This window comes from Lepidochelys kempii, chromosome 14 (genome assembly GCF_965140265.1).
Source record: "Lepidochelys kempii isolate rLepKem1 chromosome 14, rLepKem1.hap2, whole genome shotgun sequence".
In the NCBI taxonomy this organism is placed as follows: domain Eukaryota; kingdom Metazoa; phylum Chordata; order Testudines; family Cheloniidae; genus Lepidochelys; species Lepidochelys kempii.
In genome coordinates this window covers 18,175,326-18,202,828 of record NC_133269.1, presented here as the reverse complement: position 1 = coordinate 18,202,828, position 27,503 = coordinate 18,175,326, and the positions used below count along the sequence as shown (strand labels likewise).

The 27,503-nt window shown below is 43.5% G+C and overlaps 1 protein-coding gene across 2 annotated transcripts in view; it reads left to right on the top strand.

Annotated features, from left to right (window-relative positions):
• Nucleotides 1-27,503, top strand: part of LOC140897602 (uncharacterized) — a 343,279-nt gene that overhangs the window by 207,315 nt on the left and 108,461 nt on the right. For both annotated transcript variants that reach the window (XR_012154754.1, XR_012154755.1), the window contains one exon: nucleotides 9,526-9,587. The gene's annotated coding sequence lies outside the window, so the exon portion shown is untranslated. The remainder of the gene's footprint in view (nucleotides 1-9,525; nucleotides 9,588-27,503) is intronic.

The following is a 27,503-nucleotide window of genomic DNA, read 5'->3' as shown; positions in this document are numbered from 1 at the left end:
AAGGGCAGGAATTGTAAAATGTTTATGCAACTGGCATCATTTCACATCTAGACACAATTCCCTGTCAATGAATTGATGGAGGGGGAAAAAATTGCAACAGAGAATCTATTATTGGCCTCAATCTAGGCTATTCCTTCTCCTGGATGCCTGACCAAAATGCCTTGGGAAGTGGGCAGCATGGGAACAAGCTGGCCTGGGAGCCTGGAAACCCTCCCAGCCCTGGGGCAGTCTGCAGAGAAGGCCTGCCGCAGAGCAGGCCTGCCCCAGAGCTGTGAATCTTGGAAGCCTGTTCCAGGACTTTCAGGTTCCCTGTTGTGGAGCTGGTAGCCAAGCCCTGGTTAGAGTTGGGGCACCCAAGACTTCCAGGTTCCTGGATCTATGACAGGGAGCCTGGAAGCCCTGGCATAGTGAGGCTGCCCTAGAGATGCAGATCCTGGAACCCTGCAGCTGGAGGCCCTGGAAGTCTTGGCTTCTCAGTAGCCCACCAAGAACCCTACCTCTGTTCTGACAAAAATTCTTTGAATCAGAGATGTTTCCGCAAAACATTTCAGGTTTGACAAATTCGCATTTTCCAATGAAACTTAAGTCACTTTTCAAAATGGGATTTAGACTCTTCTAAATCACATGTATACTTTTGAAAAATTAACTCTGAGTTACTTGCTGTAGGTCACCTAGTAAGTTTGTGACAGAGCCAGGAACCGTGAACTCTGAATTGGCAGAACCATATCTTGCTTTCATATATATTGGTTCAGAGCTGTACTTAGTACTTAGGCCAAGCAAAGCACAGTGAAGGATTAGGGGCTTGGCTGGCAGATACTATGGCATAGTGGGTGAGATATTGGCTGTGGAACAAAACAGCTGAATTCAAGTAATTGGTTCCACTCTTGGTTCTGACACTTCATTTGCTATGAATTTTTTATGCTTAATATTTAAGTGAAAGTAGGCTATGTTGTGCATGCACTCATGTCTAGCGTAGCTAAATAACGTGTCAGAAGCACAGTGAGGGCCTGATCCAAAAGCAACTGAAGTCAATATGTGGCTCTTTCCACTGACAGCACTGGGCTTTAGATCAGGTCCTGAACAAGGCGGAGCTTTGTAGGAGCCATTATTAGATTCTTCTCCTCCACCGAGTTCCTTAACAATCTGGTGACTCGCCTGTCCCATTTATTTACAGTTTTAAAAATTGTGTCTTCCTTTGCCTACGCAAAAGGGGGGGGGGGATGCAAGATGTACAAATAAATAAATAAATAATGGCATGAGAAATTCCAAAGATTAAAAAAACAAAACAGGAGAAAACCCTTCATTTATTTAAGGGGGAGGGGGGAACTAAGGTGACTAAGTGATAACAGTATAATTAACAATCACATTGTTTCCAAAATCCATGCACTAAAAAGTAAGGAAGTGAATGGTTGAGATCATCATCAAATCTTGCACTGCCCACCTAATAAGCAAACACGTTATTCTTATCATGTATAAAGAAATACATATTTCATCACAGCCCAACAGTCTTAGCTCTGCCCATAGATTTTTGGAGGGTTGGGAGCATTTCTGGGGTACTGAGAGGCTTAAACCATTTACCTGTCTAAAGCACTCTGAGAGTCTCAGGTGTAAGGCAGTAAAGACATGGAAAGTTTAGGTATTGTTTATTATTTCTTGTAATGATTATATGGCACTCTGATGGTGTTTTATGAATCCTGGAAAGCAGATTTCCCCCTTTAAAAAAAAAAGGCACTTCACAAACACTGTGAGGGAAGTATGTTGCTGCCATTAATAATATTCATAAATAATGGAGCCCCTAGTGCTATATTTTTAAATGACTGAATTGTAAGAATCTACTTTAAAAAATTGTATGAATGCCTATCACTTGTGTGCATATAAATGTATTCAATTAGTCCTCAAATCTTGAGTTACCTCCTGATGGAAGGCAAAACCTTTTGAATTCAGTCCCAGGCAAAAAATACTGTGCCCTTTAACTCACAAAAAGGATGCTATGCACTTAACAGATAATGACTGAAGAGGATTTCACTGTATTGGCCGCCCAGCTGCTAGAGAGGACAAAGAAAATAATTCCCCCCTTAGGATCCTATGGGGTAATGATGAAACCCTCTCTGCAATGATCTCAAATAACATGGAATAGGGGAAAGGAAATAGCCAAATAGGCTAACTGGCTGGGTTTTCATTGTCATGGTCCTCCATGTACTTTCCATGTTTTGTCTGTGATGCTAAGCCACTGGGTAACCTGTCTGTGAACCTGCCACCAGCACGTAGAGATTACTCACCCTGGATACTGCACTTCAGCAAATGCAGAATTAGCCCTGGCTAAGTAATCTTGTTAGCGTGATTCAGTGTTAAATGGATCTCGATTAAATGGGGCTTTATATCGTCCCAGCTGGAGATGATAAGCCTCCACAAGGAAATGGCAGGAGACCGAAGGAAATTGCTTTACTTCAGACTGGGACATTTAATCCCATAAAACACTTTCTACTTCCCCACCTCTCTCTTTTTATTTAAGCCCACTTGCATGGACCCAGTCTGCAGTTATAGAATGATGGTAGCAGTGCAGTGGTATGAAGCCAGGTCTCTTCCCATCACCTACCATTTACCAGATAGAAAATAAGGCAACTAACATTCATGTTGAAGAGCGGGACAAGTACTAACTGTGAGGTGGTGATGACGATGCTCTCCTTTCATGTTGTGTTCTGTTTATGAAGATAATACTTCACCATCATTATTACTGCATTTCCGTCAGACTGTTGTCCTTTTTCTGTTTCTGCTATCCAGGCATTTATAGAATGGCATCTCTGGCATCTGCTAACCCTACAGTCAATGTAACTATGTCCGGGAGTAGTTTGCAGAGCACCAACACAGTGGAAAACATCTGGAGCCTCTTAAAATAATATAAAGAGATTGCTTAAATGTGCCCCAGGGATTTCTGGGCATGGCCTGGGGTTTTATTTATGTGAGATAGAGATCTGCCCAATAGACTGAAATATCAGAGCCTGGCCATTTATTTCTTCCTGCTATTAGATTGGCACAGTGTGCATGGTTTGGGTAGATCGAAAATTACCCTAAAATACCCAGGGGACTTCGAAGGCAAAGGGAATTTGTACTGGGGACACCAGCAAGGGGAAAGTGTTGGGAGATGGAGGTTTTCATCTTTCAGTTGCTGGTTTGAATCCCGTTCAGTGGTGACCCACCTGACAGCCGTTGAGTGGCCTGTGAGAAAGGAATTGGTAGCCGGACTCACATTCCCAGTGGACGTTCATCCTCAGGACAAGACCCACCATCGTGGTTGGCATCCGTTGACCTCCTTTTTGGCAGTCTTCGCAGTGAGACCCTAGAGACGGTATGCACCAGCTTGTTGCTAGAAGCAATGAAGCACGGTGGTGTTGGGGAGCTTGCTTCAGTGTCTCTCTGTTCTGTGGATAGAGACTTCACTTTCCAGAGATATCTGTTCAACACTAAATGACACAGCCACCAGGGGCATCTGGCTCAGTCTGAAGCTCACAGGCTTTTGGTTCTTTCCAAATGTATTTAAGTTTACATTTTTAAAAAGCAACATACACTTCTGTCTCTTTCTCTCTCACACGCACGCTCTCACACACAAGAATCACACTACCAGAATTGTGGAACAGTTCCTTTGCCACCTAATTGCACAGAGCAGGCCAAATGCTGCCCTGACAACTCCATGTTGTCCCACTGGGATGTAAGACAAGGCAGAGCTTGCCCCGGCACTTTCATCATTCATGTGCCGCCTTATACTCACCATGTGAGATAAGGAAAGTTATAATATTTTCTGTTAGTCTTGCTGAATCTCTGTTCTGACTGGGGTGAGTCCAATCTATGCAAGTTTTTCTCCATGTCTGTTCTACTCACTGCAAGCTCATTCTTAGAAATGCAGCAAGGAAGTAGGTTTGCCAGGTAAATTCAGCAGCCCATTAAGATCTACTGTCCCCATTCTGCTGCCCTGACAATCTGGTTCCGAGGACGGGGAATCACTGAATTGCACCAGAGAAGGAAGCTGATGAGTGGTGAAAAGGACTGAGTTGAACCACCCCATTTATAGTCTGTGTTAAATGGTCTATGTTAGTAAGAGGCCTCCAGACACAGAGAAAGAAGTGCATATCAAAATCCCTACTCTCCCTTTACATCAGTGAGTACCCTCCTTCTCCTCCCCTGCACATGCCATGTTCTCAGGGATCCCAAACCGTCTGTGATTTGAGTCCAAAATATGGGTCATTCCCATGGACTGAGAGAACACGAGATAGGATGCATGCAAAATCTCTTCCCAATATTGAATCAACTGATCTGATTTTTTTTTCTTATTCCATTGACAGAAATATGATAAACATGCTGTTACTTGAATTTATCCTTAAATATCACATTTCAGGTGGATTTGCACTCTCATGAAATTTCCCTGACATGAATCCCAGAACCACGAAAGCAGCCCATGTTAACAATGGCTGCAATTAGACTAGAAATGATCTAATCTACTGGAGATTTCCTTCATTATCCCTCTAATCAAGGCCTCTATCAAGCTTCTTTGATGGGTTACTGGGAAAAAAAATCTTCAAGTAAACTGATGCTGGAGATAATTAATTAACTTGCCACTATCATCAGTCTCAGACAGACTCAATATAAGAAAGAGGATGTGTCCTTCTCAATTACTGATCTGCAGGTTGTGATGGGCAAAAATACTCTACCAAATTTCAGGCTTCAGACACATCAGTGTTTGCACTTCAGAGTATTTTCTCCTGCTTCTATTTATCATCTTGCTGGATACTGATCACATGGCTCAGATTTCTTTTATCTTCCAAATGCATATTCTTCCCTCCCCCGACCCCCCCCGAAAGTGCCTCTGGTTTCCTCTCTGTCTGGTTTTAATGGCCCTTGAATAACATCTTCAGTTGTTTCTACACTAGCCACTAGTTTCTTAAAATGTCCAGTATTGGTATCACCAGAGCAGCTTGACCCACGGTGTAGGCAATTCTGCTGGGGCTTTAAACATTGTCACCTAACACTGCTGAGAACAGGTCTAGGCAACATGATGGTTAAAATACCGGTGGCTACCTATGGTGCAGCTCCCACTGTTGATACCAACAGTGGAGCTGCACCAGGGATGGTAACAGTGGGAAGAGTAAAGATAAAAAGGCTAGTGTAGACAAGGATGCTGAGATTCATTAACAAGTTCCCTGCAGACCACTTACAAAAATAGGGCTTTCATTCACACTCAGAGCCAACAGCTTGTGCACATAGAAGTCACTTGGATTTTATGATAGGTTTAGTTCAGATCTAGTCATCTGTCCCAAGAGGTTTATAAGTGAACCAGTTGATATTTATGGTCACCTATTATGTATTGTATAGAAATCAGGTATCGTATTGCTTGATCGTCCAAAACCTCTAATTACTCTTTCTGGAAAAACACTATCTGCCCGTGTGATGAAATAGCCTGCCAACCCTCGCCTTCCCTTTTAAACAAGTATAAGAAAAAGAAAACCATGGAACTACCAGACATGTACAATCTTTACTGCCTGTTCACAAGTCCTAGGGCCTCCAGTCCTCTTCCCTATATTTATAGGACGACTTCTGATTGCAAACTCCTAAGGCAGGGACCATATCTTTTTGCATGGCTGTACAGGGGTAAATAATATCTAATGGCATCCTAATGCTCTAATTTGCTTATAATACAAAAGGAACCTGAGGTATTCATAGCAAAAGATTCTATTTTACCCTCTCTCTTTGTAAACAATCTACAAGCACTTCACCATTTTCTCAGATGTGTTTGTTTTTTGAAGTTATTGCTGAATACGTTCTGCAAATTTTTCTTGTTCTATAGATTACACATGAGCCTTTATTGTGGCACTTCAGTATGGTAAATCTGAGTTGTGTTGGTTGAGTTTTGATAGGTCATATGGTATTGCTGACATACCCTGATTGGAGGAGAGTAGCTTCTAGAATCAGGTTTCCAGGGTAGATAAGCAAAAATGTACATGTTCAAAATTTGCTTCCCATCAATATTGTGTAATATTTGCTGTTTTTTCAAACAATTCTGCCAGAATGATTGTGGAAAGTAAACACGCCCAAAGTTAATTCATCATTTTATCTGAGCAAATATTTGAAGGATATTTTTGAAGTATTTGCTCAGCTCTAAGTCTCCTAACATCGAGGCGTTTTTGCAGTGCCCAGCTAAGATAGGTGACTTTTACAGAGCTAGCCCAGTACTTGTGCATATGTTATCAATCAAAGATAAAATCAGAACCTGGGAGCTGTAGTGAAGGTTGCTGATGCACTAAAAGGTCCTATTCCATGGTTCAGCTACCCATCTCCAGAATTGCAATCTGATATGCCAGATGAAAATGGAGTCTGATGGGACAGTGCTTCCTCCATTACCTGTAGGACACCACAGATCACCCTGTTAATTTTCATCTTCAAAAATGTTGCATAAATATGAATTAATGCTGAAAATGGAATCCTGAAAATAGTTCACAAAGGCTTAAAAACAAAGTAATATTGGAGCATCTGCTTGTAAGCTTCACCCCACTCCATGTATCACCCCATTTATAAAGCACTTTTCTTAAAAGCTATAATTCATCCTTTTGGCCTATAAGCATTGAAAAGCTCCTAATCAATGGCCTTTCTCACACTCCTCTTTCATCACAGAAACCCCCTTTAAAAATATTTGCTAACTGATTTTAAGCCTCTTTGTGGCAAAGCCTAAGAACTGGATTTACCAAGTTACTAGGGAGATACATCTGGTGCAGAAAGACTATTTCCTTGCCAAAGTATTTCACCTTAACAGAAAGAGAGAATGGGTTGTAGGCCCAGCCCTCTTGGCTTGACAGGAATTTCAGTTTAACTAGCTGTTCGCATTTCATGTCCACATTTTGAGGAATAGTGAGGAGGGTCTTCCACAGGGAATTAAAGAGGGGTCTCTGCCCTATTCTCCTTCACTGTATATGAGATATACAGTTGTGCTGTGCATAACCGTTTCTTTCCATGTTATTGTTTTTAAATATTGGGAGGAAATTTGGTGACCATGAGGGGACCACATAACTGGAATGAGTAAATGATAGTGAAGACAGATGCACTGTCTCTGTCAAGGCACTTAAGTTCAGATCTGCAATATGTCCCTTTCCTGTGCAGAGGGGTGGGCAGAAGTTTCCAAACTGTATGGGGTCTTTCTGATACCACTAGGTTCAAGGTTCATTTTTTACTTGAGATTCATCCAGCTTTGAACCTGGAACATAAAGGCCATTGGTTACTTTCTTTTTCTACAATTTACTTGTCTCCTTCTTTACAACAAATAAGCTAATATAATGCTTTTTAAAAAGGGGAACAAAATGGCACAGAAAATATGGTATATTAAACCAGTAGTGTACGCCCTTGCCAAAAGAATCCAGGAAGTGGATCTCTTGCGTGGACTGGTCCAGGCTGAGGTTGATGGTGGGATGGAAATTGTTGAAATCATGGTGGAATTCCTCAAGGGCTTCTTTTCCATGGGTCCAGATGATGAAGATGTCATCAGTATAGTGCAAGTAGAGTAGGGGCATTAGGGGACGAGAGCTGAGGAAGTGTCGTTCTAAGTCAGCCATAAAAATGTTGGCACACTGTGGGGCCATGTGGGTACCCATAGCAGTGCCACTGATTTGAAGGTATACATTCTCCCCAAATGTGAAATAGTTATGGTGAGGACAAAGTCACAAAGTTCAGCCACCAGGCTTGCCGTGGCATTATTGGGGATACTGTGCCTGACGGCTTGTAGTCCATCTTTGCGTGGAATGTTGATATAGAGGGCTTCTACATCCATAGTGGCCAGGATGGTGTTTTCAGGAAGATCACCGATGGATTGTAGTTTCCTCAGGAAGTCAGTGGTGTCTTGAAGATAGCTGAGAGTGCTGGTAGCGTAGGGTCTGAGGCGGGAGTCTACATAGCCAGACAATCCAGCTGTCAGGGCGCCAATGCCTGAGATGATGGGGCATCCAGGATTTCCAGGTTTATGGATCTTAGGTAGCAGATAGAATACCCCTGGTCAGGGTTCTAGGGGTGTGTCTGTGCAGATTTGCTCTTGTGCTATTTCAGGGAGTTTCTTGAGCAGATGCTGTAGTTTCTTTTGGTAACCCTCAGTGGGATCAGAGGGTAATGGCTTGTAGAAAGTGGTGTTGGAGAGCTGCCTAGCAGCCTCTTGTTCGTATTCCGACCTATTCATGATGACGACAGCACCTCCTTTGTCAGCCTTTTTGATTATGATGTCAGAGTTGTTTCTGAGGCTGTGGATGGCATTGCGTTCTGCACGGCAGAGGTTATGGGGCAAGTGATGCCGCTTTTCCACAATTTCAGCCTGTGCACGTCGGCGGAAGCACTCTGAGGACACCCTCCCTTTTGGTTGTTCTGAAGTCCTACAATATCTTTGCAAAAAGAAAAGGAGTACTTGTGGCACTGTAGCTCACGAAAGCTTGTGCTTAAATAAATTGGTTAGTCTCTAAGGTGCCACAAGTACTCCTTTTCTTTTTGCGAATACAGACTAACACGGCTGCTACTCTGAAACCTACAATATCTTTAGTACTCACACAACAGACCAAAGTGAACCGTCTTTTCAGCCACACGGGCTAGGCTGGAGAAAGATATTACATTAAAATAGCAGTTGGTGGAGCACTCACCGGAAAGGTTGCTACTGTTCTAAATTATCTACTTTATCCAAATCGAAGTTATCTATATTAGATAATTATCTAAATTATCCACACCTTTGGGTTTGCAAAACTGGATTGGAAATCTCACTCAAACGGGTTTTTTTTGTGAGAGTTCTGGGGCTTCTGTTTGTGGCTGGACAGGAAATAACCCAAGAACAGGCTTCTTCCTGCTGTTTTGGCCCCTTGGCTTTCAGACCAGACTGAATCCAGGAAAAATGCATGTGTTGTCACAATGTTCATGGTGTTTACTATGCTGCACAGTTTGGCTTCTAGAACTTCAAAGTGACAGAGGGGATAAGCTCAGATCATCCTGCTCCAAAAGCACAGGCACTTACCTCTTAAGCTAAAATGGAATCGCCATTAGCAAGACAGGGCCTATAACACACACACCTGAGCAGCTCTGTTTCTATGCAGAAAGAGGGCAATGGAATACATACACACTAGCCAATTATGGTGTGAATTAAATGAAAAATAATGTGAGAAAAGCTATGCAAAAATAATGGGGGAAAGTTATGCAAATTTTGTTTTGAAAGTCAGAAAAGATTTGGTTTGATTATAGGGTGCAAATGCTCATAAAAAGTGTCTCTTATGTTATCTGAATCTGTTCATCCATCCCAATTCAAAATACAATAATATGTGGTGGGGAGAGAGTTTGCCAAAGCGAAAAAATTGGGTGGAAAGAAATATTCATTGTAAGTGAGTGTTGCACATAATGCTGAATAATGAAAATAAAACTGAAAGATCTCTGATACTTTTTACCCAAATGTAGAAAAGATCCATCACAATCAGGTAAACTGTTTGTGTGTCATTTAAATTCTTTATTTTCTCTGTCTTTCAGCAAAGAATAAATCATCCAATAAGCTCTTGCCAGAAAACCGCCTTTGAAGGAGTCAAGAGCAGGTAAGGATTTTAATTTGGATTACATCAAAGCAAGAGGTTTATTTGTTACTTGACATGGGCCCAGTGAAGGTCTGTGTGCTTGCAAACTGCATAATCTCCCACCCCATCATGAAGGGACAGGTGAGGCTGGGATGTTTACTGTAGTGGAAACATGAAACAATGGTTGGAGACCTGAATGGAATTCCTGTAAGAAACAAGCAAGCAATAGTCACCTTTTTTTCCTACAATATATTTGTAGTAAAGATATTTGGCAGCAAAATATGCTCTGTTAAAAGTGTATATGTAATACAAATATAATATTGCTATTGAGAACAACGTAGAAATATTTGTTTCTCTGTGTGTTGTCTTACTTTGTGTTATTGTACTCTGAACCATTTGATTTGCATTCCTAGATGATTAGAAGTTGAGGGTTATGCCATATATCATTCAAAGGATTGTTTTTAAAGCTAGTTTTTTAAAAATCCAATTTGTCAAAATTGAAATATTTTGTGTTATTTTTATGCTTTTCAACCAACTCAGAGTGGTCAACGTTGTTTGAAAATTTGAAATGTTTGATGAAAAGAATTGAAATATTGTTGCAAAATATTTTCTGCATTTTTCAAACAGCTCAAGTTATTCTTCTTTAGGTGTGCAGTAAGATGTCTCTGCTTACCTACACCTCCATATCATGAGGCATCAACGATTTCCACGTGGTCCTGTATTTTTATGATTTGCTGGGATTTTCTTTTAATTTACATGGATAAACTCAAGCTATCTCATTTATTCCTAAAGCTATGGTAGCTTACACTGAACATGGTGGTGAACTCCAGAGATCATACATGATGGTTGCTTAGATTTCAAAGCCAGCTCAAACATTAACTCAGACAATTGACTTCTCCCATGCAGAGCCATTAACTTTGTCTATGGGATGGCATGTGGGGGACAGAACTGGAGACATGTAATGGAGTTCCTTTTCCTCCAGGTTCTTGTATTGTATTATTTTGAAGGTGTAATGTTGAGTATGGATTCTTGGTGTCTCTTGCCTTCAACGGGTGGCTGGTTTTTAAAATAGATTTGTTGTAATTTTCACGTCTGTCCTTTTCTGGAACGGGGATAATTTTTTATCTTTGTCATTAATTGAGTGCCTGATTCAGCAAAGCACTTAAGTTTCACTTATTTCAATGGAGCTTAAGCACATGCTTTAAATGAAGTAACAAGACATCTGGGACAGCAGCAGTCTCCAAAATTAGGGCTCACAGCAAAAGGTACTAATGATTGTGTGTGCGTGCATGTGTGTGTGTCTGGACACTTATTAGAGCAAACTAACCTAGGAAATGCATTCATCTCACTGGCTGTGCCTTGTCTATTAGAGGAAAAACCACACTTTGGAAAGGCTTATATCACACTGTAGATGAAGTACAATGAAAGTAAGAGAGAGCACTTTGAAATAATAGAGACAAAATCTATCTCAGCTACACCAGTATAGGTGAGGAGTAACTCTGCTGAAGTCAGTGGAGTTATTCCTGATTTATCTTGCTACTCATGAGATCAAATCTGGCCCCAAATTAGTGAGAAACTTAGGTCCTGCTCCAGCTCCCATTTAAGTCAACAAAAAGAGTCTCTGTGACTTCAGTAGGAAATGGACTGGGTACACAGAGAATGGGGACCATATAGACAAAAGGTGAACCAGTATTGTCTAGTGGTTAGAGTGGTGGAGCAGTGGCCTGGGTCTCTTCCTGACCTTGTCATTGGCTCTGCTGGGTGGCCTTGGAAAAATATCTGGATGCCTCACTTTCCCCATCTGTAAGTGGAGATGGACCTGAGCCATGGCATTTAGATCCAAATATGAATGTCAGAATGTCAGGAGTGTGCAGTGGTGGAAGGAGGAGTGCTCGAATCCAAATGATTACTTTTTCAATACAGCTTTGACAGGCTCAATCAGGTGGATCATGGAGACAAGTTAGAGCCGCAGAACTCAGATCTGAACCTTCCCAGCATTCGCCTGGCCCAGATCCTCTTTTCCACTTTGGGCCCTTCTCTGCTGCAAACTGGTGATAACAAATGCCCACCTCCCTTCCAGGGGCACTGTGATTTGTAAACTGTTCGGATGAGATCATTGGACGAAAGGCAGTAGATGCAATGCATTGTTATTATATCCTACCTGCAATCTGTGACTGACTCCAGCTGATGATACAGATCCCTTTGGGACGGGTTTATTTTTGAAGAAAGGGAGCTATGCAGTGTATACTGCATCACAGCCAGTACATGACCTTTAACATGTGGAAAGAAAGAGAAACCCGTTCCTACTCACAACCAGTAACAACAACAATCATAATAATTCATGTAGTAATTATCCTAACAGATGGAAAACACGATTGGAAGCAGCAGAGAGAGGTGTACTGTTGTTTACTTTTAAAATACTGTGTCTGTGCCAGGCGCTGTGTAATTCCTTCAGTTCTGTCCTCCATCAGGGCTGTAGTCCCAGGCTGGTGGATGGGCATAGCTGCTGCAAAATATTCTATAATGTTAGATTGTCTGAAGGTGCTCGGTAAACAACATAGAAGGGGATTGAAGGGATCGGGAGGTCTACTTACTCAGCTGGCAGGGTTGTGGGTCCTGTATAATGGTGCAGCTAGTGGTGATGGAGAGAGGGAGGGGGGCAATGGGGAGAGCGGGGGGCAATGGCAGGAGTTACAACAGCATTAGAATAAATAATACACTAGCAGGGATGAACTGCTGAACCAAGAGGGCACAAAAAGGAAACCTGTCTCCTCCCTGCCTGGAAGGAGGTCACAGAGCAGGCCACTAAGCAGGGAATGGGCAAGGGGGAGGGGGCAGGACAGAGCACTGAGCTCTCTTTAACTGGGTCTCTCTGACTCCCCAGATCAGTGGAATGCCGTGTGGCATATGTAGATCATAGCAACACAGCAGTTAGGAATATGATTGTGCAGCACTCCCTCTAGGTATGGGTGCACACAAAGACCCTTCTTTGCTTTCATGTCCCAGGGGAGAAACGGGGACCAATGACAGGTACTGGAGGAACCATACTCCCTACCCCCACCGCTGCCTGTAAACACCAGTGCAGCTAGCACTGTTCTTTTCTCATCCAATGCCAGAGAGCAATCCCTGCATGATAGGCTCTGTCTGGTTTTAATAACCATAAATCAGTTCTTTCAGGTACTTACATACTCACTCACTGTTCTAGGAAGAAATTTGCTCAGTTAAAAAACAAGTCCCTGAGCTCTGATGCTGGAAAGGGACCTAAAACAGAAGGACAATGCCAAGATGGCTTTCACTGCCGTGCCATGGCTCAGAGCACCACATATGATAGGCCAGGGATTTGGGCTTACGGAGCTTTGCTGCAGTGCTAGGTAAGCAGCACAGAATGGAATAAATAATTCCAGCACAGCGCCTTGCCTGCAAACAGCTCTACAAAGAGAAAAGGAGAGGGGTGGAGGAGCAAATCACTTATGCAGAGAATGCTTAAAAAGGGGAGAGAAATTAATCAGAGTCGTTAAAGGCTTCAGACAGCTGAGCAGTAATTAACTATTTCAGCCCCAGCCCACTTTAGTCTAGGGCATTACGTTGGAACCATTCTCATAAAGGTGTTGCCCCTTTCGTGCCAATGTGGGAAACATCTCCCCCACCTCTCCTGTACCCCATCACCCCCATAAAACAAGGGGAGGGGAAGGCTCAATTCCCTATATGCTTTTATTCAATTGGATACTTCATATCAAACCTGTCTCTACTCTGTTTTGCATCCCCGCCCTCCCCATTCAGACAGCTCCAATGGCACATGCTAACTGGAATGGGGTGGTGACATCGCAGCAGGTGTCCATAGCTCAGAGAGCTGCAGGATCTTCTGAAAAAGAGCCCAGGCTCTGCAGCAGCTAGTAGCACTTCCAAAGTCCCAGAACCTGGTATGCTCGGCTCTGATGTCCGATTCCTGACACTGTTCTGAACTTAGTGTTTGTCTGAGAGGCTCTGACAACTTGCAGGGGAGTCATGAGACAGCTCAGGTAAAATGTGTTTTGGGGAAGCACTATTCATTTTTGCACAGGCTTCGCAGAAGCTGTAGCTAATAGAGAGAGGCTTGTAGTTATTGCAATGGGAGAAAGGAGAGCTAGATCCGATTTTCCGCTCAGACAAAAATTTGCTCTTTGACCTTGGGCAAAGTCCCAAAATCCAACATTTTCAAAAGTGGCCTCTAATTTTGGGTGCCTCCCTCAGCTTTGGGGTGCTCAACTTGAGATACCCAGGGCCTGATTTTCAGAGACATTGAGCAGTCAGGCTCTGAGAATCAGGTTCTAAGTATCCCAAATTGGGCATGCAAAGAATACAAGGTACCCACCATTAAAGGTCATTTCTGAACATTAGGCCCCTACCCAACTGTGCTTCTTTTTCCCTATCTATAAAATGTGGATAACAATACTTATCTCCCTCCTAGGAGTCTTGTGAAGCTAAACTTGTTAACATTTGTGAAGCTCTTTGAGGTCTTCAGCTGGGCAATGCTGCCATACGTAAGGGCAAAGTATCTAAATTACGGAATGTGCAGTGGTGGACACTGAAGAGACTGTTACTCCTATGATGGAGCAGAATGTGCTGAGTGATGAAGAGTTGCCTAATTGGGTCTTAATGCTTTAAATAAGGTTATGGCTACAGCTGAATAAATAATTTATAGTGAACAAACTGTTGAGCTGATTCAGAGTTTTTCCTTGTTGGTGAATGGCCTGTGAACAGCTTGCCGGTTTCTCAGATGTATTCATGATTTAGAATTATTACCCAAATAATGCCTGCCAGTTACTCTTGGTCTGCAGCTTGTTTGCAAGCCGTTCATTGAGAGTGTGAGAGATTCAGAATTCAAGCTGCATTGGTTAGGTTTTGGTCGGACAAATGGGTCTCCTGATGTTGTTTCTGCTCCTTGATTGGATGAGGCTAGCTCTTAGAGGTGTGGGGCAACCACTGTGTTTAATGAATTCAAAATAGCTTTGGGCAGATAGTCTCAGACAGTCGCATACGGCTTGCTATTTCCACAAATGTTCTGGTTAGTAAACTCCTTCTCCAGGAGATTCACTCAAAGCCTCCTACGTGAACCAGCAACTAGAAGGGGATAGACACTGTCTCCATCTACACTAGGCATTTTTCTGAACCATTCCCCACTTCTGCAGCTCCAGTGGTGAGAACTCTGCTATATGCAAAGTGTCAGCAGCCTCTGGTATATTTACCATGGCATCCCATAGATCTGCTTAGAGCAGAATTAGACAGCATGGCAGTTAAAATGCCAAAGGCCAACTCTGTCTCCATTGCTCCAGCTGAATGGAAGTGCAGTATAGATACTTTGCAAGTCTACAGTGGTCTATATCTTGCATCTGAAGATCGATCCTGCATTTATATTTGTTTGCTGTGTCCAAAGTGGATTTGATCTGCAGGAAAGAAAAACTAACAGTCTTCCACTGTCCACAGGTTTAAAACATAGTGCTCAGACATACCTCTCTTTCCTTCTCCCTTTCGTAGTAACTTCACCACTGACCCTGCTAGCAGCGGTGTGTTAATTTTTATGATGAAAAGGATGCCTGTTCACTAAGAACTGGAGTGAAATTCATTTCAAGTAGCAGCCAACCAGCTGGTGGATGATTCTCAGTTTCATTTACTGCTGACATGGACTAGATTGTGTTAAGTCTTGAACATACTTACTCTGAACAAGGCTAAGCACCAAGTCATCCACCACCATGTTACTTTGTACCATAGTGGTGCCAATGCAGACAATTAGCACTGGCATAGAAGCCAGACCAGAGCCTCCCAGTACCTGCCTACGATGCTCCTGCCCATCAGAATGTACTGACTGTGACATCTTCTCTTCACTAGGAACATAGGTGTGTTCTTAACATGTGTTGGCCACATCCAGGGTTTGACCCCATGACCCCCTATCTTCACCCCGTATCTTTGCCACCCAGAGCAGCAGAGAAGGACACAGGGAACACATGGAATATACTTGATTTAAAACTTAACTTTTTTTTCTTGTAGAACGTTGTTGCACACAGCAGTTCACCAGGAAACCAGACAGGGCATAAATCAGAGGTTATGAGCAGAAAGCCACCCCCAGCTAGGCATACATAGAGTACTTTATTGGGGCTTGCCATAGAAGCCCATGTTAGTATTGAATTAAAGTTTGCACCACCATGAAGTCTAATGGTTTCCCTCCACTTTGGGATTTAACAAGGTCACCTCTCCTTAGCCCTCCCCCTCATTTCTCTAAGGGAAATCCACTTACTTCTCCATGGGCAAGCACCCACTCATCATCCCTCAGCCCTATACCATAGCATAAGGAGAGGTACATCTCTGGGGTCACCACTGTGGTAGGTGGAGGAATGAGATGCTATGGGGAGCTAATGAGGTTGCCTTGAGGTGTCCAGAGAGATGTCCTCCTCTAGACCTAGGCCAGGGCCTCAGATGACTGCTGACTCTGGATCCTAGAGGCAACATACCAGAGAGAAGGAATTAAAGGAAACCACGTAGCCAAACCACAAGCACAAACGGAGGTTTTTATAGCACCGGCGTGAGCAAGGAGGTGTCACACCCATGTTACAAACAGAGACAGAGAAACTGACAGGGAACCAGGACCAGATTTCTGGGGAGAACTCAGGAGTCCCAGTTATCAAGCTGTTGGCCTAACCACTGCATCATATTCACTCTAGAACAGTAACAGTCATTCAGCTGGTCCTGGCTTCTTGGTGAAAGGAACATGACCTTCGTGGTGCTGACCAGCAGGCCCTGACGAACCTCAGACTCTCCCACTTCCAGCTCTCAAGGAGCTTGTAAGATTTCCTGAGATAACCTTAATAATAATAATAATAACATAGTCATTATGCAAGGTAGCCTGTTTCCTCTTGTTTTTTCCTACCCCCCCCCCCAGATGTTCTGGTTTAACTTGGATTTTAACTTGAAGAGTGGTCAGTTTGGATGAGCTATTACCAGCAGGAGAGTGAGTTTGTGTGTGTATGGGGGTGGGGGGGATGTGAGAACCTGGATTTATGCAGGAAATAGCCCAGTTTGATTGTCATGCACATTGTGTAAAGAGTTGTCACTTTGGATGGGCTATCACCAGCAGGAGAGTGAATTTGTGTGGGGGGGTGGAGGGTGAGAAAACCTGGATTTGTGCTGGAAATCACTTTAGATAAGCTATTACCAGCAGGACAGTGGGGTGGGAATAGGTATTGTTTCATATTCTCTGTGTATATATAAAGCCTGCTGCAGTTTCCACGATATGCATCTGAGGAAGTGAGCTGTAGCTCACGAAAGCTTATGCTCTAATAAATTGGTTAGTCTCTAAGGTGCCACAAGTCCTCCTTTTCTTTTTGCGAATACAGACTAACACGGCTGTTACTCTGAAACCTGAGATAACCTTATCTCTCAGGAGCTGGGGAGGAGAAGCTTCCTTCCTCCACAGTCTTACAGCAGACATTCGGGGGAGGAAGAGAGCCCTTCCTGGAACCCTTCCTTCTCCTTCTCCTATTAGGCAGATAAGGAGGGTACCCTCAGCATGCTTTTGAGGTTGGGATGACAACAGAGCCACCCCTCCCTCAGAGGTCCAGTGCTCTTAACGTCAGTGCAAAACCAAAGCAAATCCTGTCACCACTGCAAAAATCAGTGACAGAGCAACCTGTATGGGTGGGCATCATCCCTGTGAATCCTGATACGGGGGCTGTTCCTGTGGCATAAGCCTCACTGTCCACACAGCCCTGCAATGGTCACAGCATCCCCTCTTTGTCTCTCCCCAGCTCAGAGGCAGACACCACAAGAGAAAGCCCCTCCGCCTTCCTCTCTCCTGCTCCACCCCCGGTCACTTGCCCTTCACTAACTTACAATTCTCAAAGCATGGGAAAGCTTTTTTTTTTTTAAGTCAAAATCAATGACAATGACAGAGTGGTAAGCAGAGTGGTGGGAAAAGAGAAGAAAGCGGCCGGTGTCAGGTTTGATGCAGGAGGCAGTTAGAGGAACCTATTACTAGCTCTGTTGCCTTAGGGGAAGTTGGTGGGTACATCGAAGAGTGTAATGTCAGCGGAACAGGCGAGCAGTCTGTTTCCCCTTGTACCCTTATCATTAATGTGGAAGGCATACATTGTCAGCTATTAGTCTGGAGGGGGTAATATTGCAGGAGATGTCCTCGTTTAGAGATGGAGTCTGGCTCATCATCACCCCAGCGTGGGAAGCTTAGAGGGCTTCTTTTTATTAATATCCTGTTAAAGGTGAAGTAGGAGAGCCCCTAACAGCTGCCATCAAGACTGTGAATAAAGGGGATGGGGAAGGGGAGGAAGAAACCTGATTCTTATTTTGTTAAGGCTGCTTAATAAGAGGGACACGTGTTTTATGTCCGTGATATTTTTGGAGACTGGTCGGTTGTGTCCCTGGCATTTAGTCTCTGTGGAAAATCACTGGATGTGGCTTTTGGAACATAAAGATCGCCCACCTCTCACTCCATGCACAGAGCCCATGGAGGCCACAGCTGATCATGCTTTGCACTTCTACAGTGCCTTTTGTCCAAAGACGTCAAAATGTTTCATGCAAACATCAAATAAGTCTTGCAATGTTTCTACAAGGTAGGTAAGTCATTACAGCTGCTTTGCCAATGGGGAAACTGAGGCACACAGGAGCCACACAGAGTCACTGCTGGAGGTGGAAGTAGAACTCCAGTGTTGTGACTCCCAGTCTTTGCTCTACGCACTAGGCACAGAATCCCCTATTTAGGAAGTATGAACCCCCAACAGTAACTAATTCCTTGGGGTCTATTAATCTCTAATTTACATGGGTAATTCCCATTAGTATTATTATGAGGGTCTCCATGTTTTGTGTGCGTGTATCTCTCTCTCTCTCTCTCTCACAGACACAGACTGACAGACACACACACACACACTGAAGCTCAGCACATCAGCAGGAGGAATAGACACTTCCCCACATTCCAGTAATGATTTATTTGAAGGAGGGTCTGAAAATAAATACAAAATAACAAATCCCTGGCAGAAAAAGTTAGATCCTTTGTCTGATGATGCTGGCATTTTTCAGACCTGTTACTAACTGTGAATGGCTATTAACTCCTCCCTTCCCCGCCCCACCCCCCCCCCCCCGGCTTTGGCAATTGGGGCTTTCAAAAAATAGCTCCCAAAACAGAAGGCAAAGAGAACTGATCTCACATTAACTTGGGGAGAATAAAAAACCCATTACTGCTCTGAAAGGGAACTGCAGGGGGAAACATATTATTGGGTCTATATGACATGCGCACACCCTAATCCCTTCTTATCTGCTGGGTTCTGACATGCATGGGCTGCGTCTGGTCTAGATTTCAGTCTCTTTGGGGTACAGCTGGGTGAAATTTTTTGACCAGAACTTTTTTCCTTCAAAAATGCACATTGGGCAACCCCAAAAGATTTCCCCAATTTGTGTCGATTTTGCTAAATTGTTTCAGTCAGAAAAAAAAAATCTGAACAAATCCAAACATTCACTTGGAAAATATCAAAATGAAATATTTTGATTCTTCTGTTTCAAAATAACCTTTCATTCAGAAATTTCCTTTATTTTTGAAAAAAAAATTAAAAACAAAAAATATTTGAAATTGAAACACAATACTTTGTTTCAGTGTAGCAGCCGTGTTAGTCTGTATCCGCAAAAAGAACAGGAGTACTTGTGACACCTTAGAGACTAACAAATTTATTAGAGCATAAGCTTTCGTGGGCTACAGGCCACTTAATCAGATGTGTAGAATGGAACATATAGTGAGAAGATATATATATACAGAGAAGGTGGAAGTTAATTAGTCTCTTACAGTTTGTATGGCAACTTCCACCTTCTCTGTATGAGTATATATATATCTTCTTACAATATGTTCCATTCTATGCATCCAATTCAGTGGCCTGTAGCCCACGAAAGCTTATGCTCTAATAAATTTATAAGTCTCTAAGGTGCCACAAGTACTCCAATACCTTGTTTGGGATCACATGTAGCATTTCATTCGACCTGAAATGATTTTTTTTCTATAGATTTTTTGGAAGTGTCAGCAAATCGGAATATCTGTTATTCAGCAAGCTCTACTTTCGGGAGAGGTGCAAAAAGTAATGGAATCATTTGAATGGATTCTGCTCTCCCTTTCAATATGTTTAATCCTGTAGTCCTTGAAGAAGACTGGGTTGAGGGAGGGGACCTAAAACAGTCTTCAAGTATGTTAAGGGCTATTATCAAGAGGACAGTGTTCAAATGTTCTTCAGGTCTACTGAAGGTAGGACAAGAAGTAATTGGCTTCATCTGCAGCAAGGGAGACTTAAGTTAGCTATTAGTAAAAACTTTCTAACTACAGTATAAGGATAGTTAAGTACTGGAATAGGTTCCCTAGGGAGGTTGTGGAATCCCCATCACTGGAGGTTTTTAAGAACAGATTGGACAAACACCTGTCAGGGATGGTGTTGGTATATTTGGCCCTGCCTCAGCACAGGGGGATAGACTAGAATCACTGTTTCTCAACCTTTTTGATACCAGGGCAGTGGTGGCGGAGCCTTCCCAAAAGTGGGGGGGCCAGCCTGCCCCTCCCGTTGTGTCCCCACCCTACCCCTTCTCCTGAGGCCCCGCAGGGAGCCATGGACTCTCTACATGCCTGGGGTGTGGGGTGCCAAAAGCAACCCCCAGGCCATGTCCCCGCCCCACGGGCCCCCTGCCCAGGGAAGGTGGAGGAATTGCAGCTCCCCACAGCTACCTGTGTGGCTCTCCCTGACCCGGTTCCGGCTAGGAGACAGGGCCTCGGAGCCGCAGCCCAGCCATGGTAAGAGCTGCAGTGCATACCCTCTGCCCCTGGGGCCCTCCGCCCAGGGCAGGAGGAGCGTCTGCGGCACAGTGCCCCACAGTGCCCGGGCTCACTGGCTGGGATCCAGCTGCCACCCTGGCCAGGGGCAAGAGGAGGAGCAGGGAGGCCCATGGCGAAAAGTGGATGGGCCAGGCCTGTCCACTTTCAAAAAGTGGGAGGGCCATGGCCCTCTGGTCCCCCTGGTTCCGGAGGTCTTTTACCCAGCTTGCTGCCTTCCTAAACTGTGTCAGGGAGATCTCAGGGACTGGTGCCGGTCCACGGACCAGTCGTTGAGAAACACTGAACTAGATTACCTCTCGGGGTCCTTTCAGCCTTACGTTTCTATGATTCTGATTTGCACATCAAACCCTGGAGTTTGGTTCCCAAGGGCCAGAAGCAAACCAGTGCCTAGCAGATTACTTGGAAAGCCCTAGGTACACCCTCTCTCTGCCATGCCTGCTCCCCACAAACTAGCCCCAGGACCCTTATAATTTTACCTTAGCTGTCTTAAGGGGGTAGGTCCTAAAGCTATGGGGAGAGGCAGGTCTCCCTGTCCTTTAATTGCCCAGTAGTTCGCAATCTTTTCCATGCTGTGACCTCGTGTTACACCAGAAAAAGATTTGGGATTCCCCGTCCACCCCATCTAGCTATAAAGGAAGGAGAGTGTTTGTGACTCCCCTGAACCTGATTGTGCCCCAGCTGGAGGCTCTGAGCCCCAGGCTGAGAACCCATGTTCTAAGCACCTCAGCCTATGTTCACAAAAATGGTAGGATATGCAAAAAGGAACTCACTAAAATTATTGTAAAACCTTCAAGGAACTGGCAGGCTCAAGGGAATGTAAATGTGCTAGGTTGCTAGTTCAAATCTAGTTTGTGTTGGTAGTGACTAGAAATCATTGCTGTATTGAGTGATGGCTGCTCACTGAAAAGAAACAAATAAGTAGAGACAAACTGGTGTTACTGCTTCACAAAAGCCAGTGCCACGATCCACGTCGAGACGAGCCCTTGGCTGGCATTCTCTGCAGAAAGGCCAACGACTGAGTAGACATAGAGGGCAACCCGAATTATCTGTTTGTATTGTGGTAGTGACCAGGAGCCCCCATCATAAAGCAGGTTTCAGAGTAACAGCCGTGTTAGTCTGTATTCGCAAAAAGAAAAGGAGTACTTGTGGCACCTTAGAGACTAACCAATTTATTTGAGCATGAGCTTTCGTGAGCTACAGCTCACTTCATCGGATGCATACCGTGGAAACTGCAGCAGACATTATATACACACAGAGATCATGAAACAATACCTCCTCCCACCCCACTGTCCTGCTGGTAATAGCTTATCGAAAGTGATCATCAAGTTGGGCCATTTCCAGCACAAATCCAGGTTTTCTCACCCTCCGCCCCCCCACACACAAACTCACTCTCCTGCTGGTAATAGCCCATCCAAAGTGACCACTCTCTTCACAATGTGTGTGATAATCAAGGTGGGCCATTTCCTGCACAAATCCAGGTTCTCTCACCCCCTCAACCCCTCCAAAAACCACACACACAAACTCAAAGCATTGTGGTAGGCGTTGTATAACCACAGAACAAACTGATGGTCCCTGCCCCAAAGAGCTAAAAATCTAAGGAAAGCCCACGAAGCGGTCTCTTCAGTTTAGGGTCAAGACACATTGGCAAGCCTGTGTGTGGTAGTGGTGGTGAAAAAGTTGTATGCTGCTGCCTATGCGACTTCTGTCCTGCTTCGGACTCAGAGGCTGTCAATCACTTCTCTTTCACCAGCTCTAAATTCATTTACACTAGAGTACGAATGTGCAAATGTTAAGACCCTTCATGTGTCACACTGTGTTTATTTTAAAGGTCTTTCCAATCAGGCTAAAGTTTGAAAGATGATACAAGCCTACTTGTGCATTTGCGTTTCCATATGAAAGAAAGTTCTATATTTTATGAGCAATTGGCTGAGAAATCCAGTTGGAAATAGTTTTGGTTTGGTTTGGTTTGTTGTGTTTTTTTGTGAGGGGAGGAGCGGCTGGTACTGTAAAGCTGTGAAATCTACACCAATATCTATTGCAAGAAGCTGTCTGCTGAGGATGCAGGCTCAGTTTACCTCTGTTATTCTAAAAATAAAGGGATAATATTTATTTCATTAGAATAAACCTTTCGATAGCTGGGAAATGCATTTTGAGTAGCGAGAGGAACTCTAGGATCAGGGACTTTACTGCATTTGGGATTGTGTGTCGCTAATATTCTGGTTAAATAAATACATTTTACTAATTGGATTACTCAGACAGCATAATATACTGCTGGATTTCCAACATGATGCTAATAAATTGTGTGAAGAACTTAATCATGTTAGCTTCCAAAAAGCTTGTAAGAGATGAAATTAAAAAATAAGTAGAAGTTGACATCAATTGCATTTCATAGTGTCTTCATTTTCCTCATCCATCTTAGAGTTCTCTTTACCATAGCTTTGCTGCTGTGGTTTTTCTATTATTATTATTATTTATTATTATTATTTAATCTGCCTATGATTAGGGAGGCTAGGGAGTTAGAATAGGCCCCAAAGGATGGTGGCACTGTCCTTGCCAACTGTCCCTTCTTCTTACACTGATTCATAGCAATATAGAAAAAGCGAGACCTTCACATTGTCTGTTGGATGCAGAGGGGAATGCGGCTTATTTATTTGGACACATACAGATGTAAATGAGACCTGAGGGAATGTAAAGCAGCAGTTGCCACCGGAAATGAGGGAGATTAATGCTGGGAGAAGCACAGTAAGCCAGTGCTCTGGTTTCTCAACTCAGATGACATGGGTTCTAATACCAGGTTAGGTCATTTTAGAAAGAGCGCTGCATAGGTTAGTGTGATTGACAGTCTCTGGTTAATAGAAGCTGAGAAGTGCCATAGCAGAGGGGAATGGGGCATGCTGTGGGTCAGAATTAACATGGAGCAGAAAACCTGTGGGGAAAGCATGGGGAAATAACTCATCAGTATTACAATAGTCCTACCCTTAGTCTATACTAAATTGACTTGTATATTTTAACCCACAGGAAATAATGGAGGGTTTTGTTTGTTTTTGTTTTTCTGGACAGCAATATACTGCAGGACAGGACAGATTTCCCTTTTCAGCAGCAAGTGACAAATGCTCTGTTAAAAGCCAATAACTTGTAGTCCAGTCAATAGAATAACACTGTGGGTTAGATATATAGTTCAAGATGTATTATTTAAGTGACAGCCAGCTGTCAATGTGGTCTACTCTTTACTGTGAAATAAATGTCACAGAAGGGAATTTTGTGTCCTGAGCTGAAAGACACACAGCAAGTCTAGCCAACAGGTGGGGATTGTACTAATTGATGAAGTCCACTATGGATGTCTGGATACCAGTTGGCACACAACGGGCCGTTTGTCTGTTACACAGGTAAAATGCAGTCCAATAACAACATACACTGCAATTATGGCTTAAGGACTCTTACTCATAACTATAATTACATCCTTAAGCATCCCCTTCGCCTTACAGATACTTAATGCTGAGCACAGACCTGTCACACACCAGAGAATTAAGCCCCCATGCTGTAGTGATCACCAGAAGCAAAATGATCACAAGAAAAATTATGCCTGCAGCTCAGTGTGATGGAAGGGAAACATTTCTCATGGCTCTTCATTCCTTCCTGAACACTTAACAGTAAGGATGATCTTGTAGTTAAGTCCCAGTACCGTGAGGCAAAAGATCTGAGTTCTGTTCCAAGCTTGTTCATAGATTACCTGTCTTATCTTGGGCAAGTCACTTAAGTTTTCTATACGTGTTTGATATGTAAAATGGGGATAATCATTACTGCATCAAAGGGATATGCAGAGGAGTAACTGAGCATTGTAAAATGCTGTGAGACCCTCTGATGGAAACAGCCACATACAATGGTTATAACTAAAAGATTAGGTGGAAAAAAGATTGCTAGTCATTATAACAGAGTTCTTTCCTATTCTCAGACTATGGAAAAACTACCAGTGTCTCAGATTCTACACTATGGTAACTATTGGCAAATGCTGACTTTGGATAGCAACCACTGTAAGTGCAAAATATTATGAACTCATTATCAGGAACCTCTGAGCAGCCTGTTGGCTCCATACATAACCACATTCAGCTGGGCCAAAGCATCATTGTCAATGATATCCTCTGCAGCTCAAATGCTGCCCTCGCTTCCACTAGTTAACCGATTGTCTATAGCAACATGTGCATGGAAGCAAGGGCAGAATTCTACCCTGCAAGTCTGATGAAAATGCATGAGAGTTGCTTCTGCTTGGGTAGGTCACCCTGAGCACACAGTGTAAGACTGAGTAAGCCGGGGATATTTTATAGACACTTATCAGAGCTAAACTGCAGCTTTTCCCTCTCTCTCTCTCTCTCTCTCTCACTTTACCTATCTGTATAATGGGCATCATGAAGCTTGGGCATCTGTTTGTTAACATTTAACATTTACAAGTTGCCGCTGAGTGTGGGTGCTCAACTTTCAGCTGAATACTGAGTGCCCACAATTCCAATTGAACCCCACAGAGGCACTGGGTGTTCAGTACCTCTGAAAGTCAAGCCCAAATTTGGCATCCAAAATCAGTGCCCACTTCTGAAAATGTTGGCTTATGGGCTTTAAGATCCTAAACTGAAAAGTGCTATATATTGGAGTAACAGAGTCTAAGGATATGTCTTCACTACCCGCCGGATCGGTGGGCAGCAATCAATCCAGCAGGGATCTATTTATCGCGTCTCATCTAGACGTGATAAATCAACCCTAGAGCGCTTTCCTGTCAACTCCTGCACTCCAGCGCCGTGAGAGGCGCAGGCGGAGTTGACGGGGGAGCAGCAGCAGTCGACTCACCGCAGTGAAGACACCACAGTAAGTCGATCTGAGTACGTCGACTTCAGCTACGTTATTCACGTAGCTGAAGTTGCGTAACTTAGATAGCTCCCCGCCCCGCAGCCTAGACCAAGGCTCAGGTTTTCGTGCTTCCTTCACATTTATATCTGCTCCTCTTCAACCTGACTTCATACATTTTGTTCCTTGTTTGGCAGTGCAGTCTGCATGAAGCACGCTGCATCGCCCTGCATTTATTTATATTTTAGTTCAAAGCAGGATTTAGGGGGTAAAAGAAAACAACAAACCAGCCCCTCTAACGGCAGCAGCTTCTTGATAACATGAACCGCATTGAAATACTAATAACTAGGTTTTGAAGCAGCTTTGTGGGTATTAATGCAAATGTTTTTTCTGACTCTCCAGGTTTAATAGCAACAGCTTATACAACTCTAATTAGCATAACAAAATTCAGTGATGAGGAGTAAAATGCTTGTCTTGTTTGAAGTTTCCTAGTAATTAGCAAGAATAATGATTTATGCAGCGTTCCAGGTTCTCAACCCACAAAAGATGGCAGAGATCACTTACAGCGAGTGGTTAACTCTCTGTTCTTATGAATAGGGTGTAGCTGAATGAAAATACATGCACTCACGCAGGCATACACACATACCAGTGTGCACTGGCAGACTACACATGTGTGAATCTGCAAACACACTTGCATATGCAGACACAAGCAGTCTCTGACTGTCTTTTAGACAACAACAAGAGTGAATGAAAGCCACTCAGGATTTTGCTGGGGGTGGGAGGAGGGGTTGTTTTCTATTTGTTCATTGAAGTGGTCTATTATATACTGAAAATACACTGGGCAGAATCAAACCCGGGCCAGAAGAAACTTGTTCTTTTTCCCCTTTGGTCAGATATTTGACCTGACTTCTTGGAAAACACAAACAATTATTGGACCTGGGGCCTCTCCCCTGGGCCATGCAGAGTCAAAGGTCAGAAGCATGAAGAGGATGTGGCTGGAGCAGCAAAGTGTTCCCAATGCAGGCTGTAACCTTTCCCAGGCCCACCTGATTCTGGTCCCCATTTCCAGGAACCTGCTTACTAATTTTCTGCTCAGAGGACCTGTTCTCTCTAGTTTCAGAGTAGCAGCCGTGTTAGTCTGTATTCGCAAAAAGAAAAGGAGAACTTGTGGCACCTTAGAGACTAACCAATTTATTTGGTTAGTCTCTAAGATGCCACAAGTTCTCCTTGTTCTCTCTAGTGAGACTCTGTTTGTAGCCACAGGGCTTTGTATCTGCCTCTGTTATTTCCGCCAAGCTATGAACCCTTTTCCTTAGGTCCACAGAGGATCACAAGCTTTGCCCAACCAGGGGTTTTCTTGGCAGCCCCTCACAGGCCTCTACCTAATTTGCATAAAATGGAGCAGATTAAAGGCCATTCCCATCTTTAATACGGAGGTGCAGGCTGCAGGGATCATATGGTATGCTCCCCCCCCCACCTCTGTATGGTGCTGTAGTCTACATTGTGGTCTTCTTTGGCAACGCACTTTGGTAGCTCCTGTCCTAGTGCAAGCCGTAACATTTGTTATAAATTTTGGGCTTCATGTCAGCCAGTCCACCCTGAGGCCCTTGTATAATCTGTGGACTGTAATCTCCTCTCCTGCTAGTTTTTCACTGTAAGAATTCCACCAGCAGCATCTTCTCCTTGCAAAAGTGTCCATTTGTATTAACAACCACAAAGTAAACTTTAAAGGGTAGTAAATTTTGAACCACTAAAAAAAACAAACACTCCTTTTATGTTGACTTTAGAGAGGATTTATCTTAAGGTGTTTATTGAGATAAATGTTCTGGCTGGGTTTTTAAAAGAACTAAATAATGTATGACCATTAATTCCCTTTGTGGTTACATAAGATAACAGAATTATCTGAGAGTTAAGCCACATGCTTCAGGGCATAAACTGAATTCCTACCACGGTCAGGAAGGAATCTGCAAAAAATGTACACAACATCTTCACAGAATGGAACAATTAGCTAGGTGGATAAGGGAAATCCTCCTTTTTTTCCTGACTTATCGGCAGCCAGGCACTGCAGAAGGAATGTCCAGGGTCTGCTGCAATAAGGCAAATCCTTTGTTTCCGTACTACAAAAGCTAACAAGGTAAAGAAAAACAATGAATGATGTATAATCTATGAATGCCTACTGTCTGAGGTGCCTCTTCTAGTCTATTTCTGTCATCTCTGGAGTAAAAGGGCGTGCTGCCAGAATCACCCAGGTGTGTTCC